Source organism: Polistes canadensis, unplaced genomic scaffold (assembly GCF_001313835.1).
Source record: "Polistes canadensis isolate GaletaPanama2010 unplaced genomic scaffold, ASM131383v1 scaffold_40, whole genome shotgun sequence".
In the NCBI taxonomy this organism is placed as follows: domain Eukaryota; kingdom Metazoa; phylum Arthropoda; class Insecta; order Hymenoptera; family Vespidae; genus Polistes; species Polistes canadensis.
Window position 1 is genome coordinate 269,619 of NW_014569587.1, and position 3,527 is coordinate 273,145.

At 33.4% G+C, this 3,527-nt stretch overlaps 1 protein-coding gene across 1 annotated transcript in view; it reads left to right on the top strand.

Moving 5' to 3' along the window:
- The window catches only part of LOC106784745 (membralin), a 62,416-nt gene that overhangs the window by 55,272 nt on the left and 3,617 nt on the right, over positions 1–3,527 (top strand). The gene's annotated exons all lie outside the window — the stretch shown is intronic.

The following is a 3,527-nucleotide window of genomic DNA, read 5'->3' on the forward strand; positions in this document are numbered from 1 at the left end:
GTTAGGGGTTGGGGTTGGGGGATACTTTGCGAGAGAGGCCATTCGTCGATGGTGGGAGTCTGCGATTGACAGCGGCAGCAGGACGAAGAGTGTGGCCGCAGTTCTATAGCCTAGAGCCTCGCTATCGTTCAAACGTAAGTTACGTAAACGCAAGCGGTACAATGCTCCTGACAGCTCGATCGATGGAAGTAATTTAATGCGTACCTCGTGGCAGCCCAAGCAGTGTAGTAGGTACATTTGTACAGAACGAAGGACATCCCTAAGGATTATCGCATACCTCTGAATACTTATCATCAGGGTAACACATTTGCTTTCATGTGATACTGTTAACTTCATACTATTTGTGATCACATTTCATCAGTTTTTGGATATTCTTACATTTGGATTTCAATCTGATACACTTATTTAATATATTATGACACAATTGTTCGATTGATCTTAATATTTTTAAGTCACGTGTTTTGTTATAATTCTTTCTTGATTTTATTTTATTTCTTATGCAATGTTTATTAATAATAAGAGTTTATTATTATTTATATTTTTACATTTGAATTTCAATTTGATACACTTACCTAATATATTATGACAATTGTTCGATTGATCATATATTTTTTAGTCACGTGTTTTGTTATAATCCTTTCTTGATCTTATTTTAGTTCTTTTGCAATGTTTATTAATAATAGGAGTTTATTATTATTTATATTTTTACATTTGAATTTCAATCTGATACACTTACCTAATATATTATGACAATTGTTCGATTGATCATATATTTTTTAGTCACGTGTTTTGTTATAATCCTTTTATGATCTTATTTTATTTCTTATGCAATGTTTGTTAACAGTAGGAGTTTATTATTATTCAATTAATTCTGATAAAATTAGTATATTGAATTATAAACGATAGAAATTATTTGATATATATATATTCTAAATTATTATCATCTATTATATAGTGGGGTTAGAATGTATATTATATTATAATGTAGTATAAACAGATGATTCGAGGAGTAATAACGTTGGGAAAGTTTTGTCTTATCGTAAGATACGGACGTTAACGTGAGAAATTGTTCGAATAAACGTAGGAGAACGTTATTTGATTTCAATGTGAGGATATATATTATATAACGTTTATTATATTTTTTATTTAGCGGAAAATTGAATGTCATCTCGAATTCAACATTGTGAAACTGAAAAATGTCGAGGATATCGAGGGTTACCATTATTTGTCATTTTTTCTATTCCTCTCTACCCCTCTTTCCCATAAATATTTATTTCGTATGAAAAATAGTTTGTTTTTTATTTAACAACAACAAAATTAATCTCACATTAAACGTATGCTCGTACAAAACGAATAATAATCAAAAATCAAATGATATTAAACGGAGAATAAATTTTCTCAAATATAATCTGATTAACTTGTATAGTATTATTATTAAATAATAATAATATTGTTGTTTTTTTTTTTGTTGAAGATTGTTACCGATCTCTTAACGTAAACGTATTGTTCATTTTTTTGTTTTGTTTTCTTTATTTGTCGATAATCGATGAATTATACATACGATCGATGAAAGGATCGTCTCGTTTATAGGATGTAAACAAATCGATTGGCGTTCTTATAATCGGTCAGGTATGTAATCCAGTTCCGGATAGCGCACTTTGAAAAGCCAATAACTCGTAATTAGATTATACCGATGGCTGGTATTAACACACAGGTATTGTTATAATGGCATTATAAGAGGTAGCTAGCTAGCTAGCTAGCCGTTGCGTTAATAGCTGGCTACGTTCGACATTTACTGTATATATATATATATATATATATATATATATATATATTTCCTATGGAAAAATCGAATTGCCATTAAAGTTTAATGGAATGGATAATTAATCGACGAAAGATGTAAAATAATAATGCATCCAGTTATAAGGGTTTGGTGGGAGGGAGGGAGGGTGGGGTGGGGGATGGGGCTGGTTATAAGAACATAATTTTTTTTCCCCTCCCCCCCGGTTACGTTAATTCGTTCCAGTATTTTTTTTTGTTTTTTGATGGGTTGAAGTTCCGATTGGTTTATTTAAACCCAACAACCTATTTAAGGTATTGGCTTCGTTAAATCGATCGTCCGATCGTAAATTATTTGAGGAGTTAACGAAGTTTATGAGTGTAACCTCCTGTCGTTGGAAAATTCAAGGGTTGCTTGCCCTAAGGGCCCACAACCAGGTTGGTGGTTGATCCTGTTGCAACGGTAACAGTAACGACAACCTAACGGCACCCATTGGTAACACCAACAGCAACAGCAACAAACGAGATGCAACACGGAAATCGTTTTGTTGATCCGCGACTACTTGTCGGATGATACACAACCAACATTCACACTAACCTTTAAACGTTGTCGTAGATCAGGCTTTCTCATTGGCCGATTAGCCTTCGGGGGTGATTATATGATGCCGTCCGATATCGGTGTCATCGGCTCACCGATTATCCGCCAAACGAAAATTCGATTTCCTCTGGGGCTACTTCGTCCCCATTTTCCTATAACCCCCTACACACCTACACCCACACCCACACCTTTCCACTTCTTTATTTCTTTTCCTTGTTCTCCCTTCACAACCACCCCCCTTCCCCTAATCGTGACACCTTTCATTTGTTTTTTATTTCTAAGATATATCATACGTTTGGAAATTATCAAATAAAACGATATATTTCATTATATATGTTTCTTCTTCTTTTATAGGTATTTAAATTGTCCCTTATTTTTAAGTTAAATGTAAATAATATAAATGAAATATTTTAAAAGCATAGAGTACGCGAGCCTGTTGGTAATAAAATTGAAATATTATTCGTAATGTAAAAGGTTTGAAATACTCGTAATGGTGGTGGGTGGTGATGATGGTGGTGGTAGGATAAAGTAGGGATATAATATGTGTGTATGTGTTACGAGATATGTGAGAAAATTACAATTGCAAGTAATCCTCGATCGCGAAAGCAAACGAGAAAGAGAGAAAGAGAGGAATTGATAGATAGAAGATAGAGAGAGTTGATGCATGATATGTAGCAATATATGTATTATATATATACATATACATATATATATATGGTATAGCTCTCTTCGGGGTTTGACCATGAGAAAGAGAGTAGTAGTCCCCCGGTATAGAACGAATTTGCCGAATTTCCATATAAATTTGCTGGCCGTGCGCGACACAGAAACTTCGACTGGAAACAACCAACCACCATATACACACACACATACTCTATTTCTATCCCACCATAGACGAGATATAATATGGTAGAATGTTACTTTTATTTGCCACCGAGAACAATATTCAACAATCTGCTTGCTTGCTTGCTTCGATAGATTCTCATACTTGTTTCTATTATTTGTTTTTATTGTTTAGTTATGTATCTCTCTCTCTCTCTCTCTCTCTCGTACGTATATATATATTAGTTGGAAAAATTTGTGAGGAAATTTGATTAATTAAATCGAGACTTCATTAATTTTGTTTATTTTCAAACAATCGAGACACGTGTTT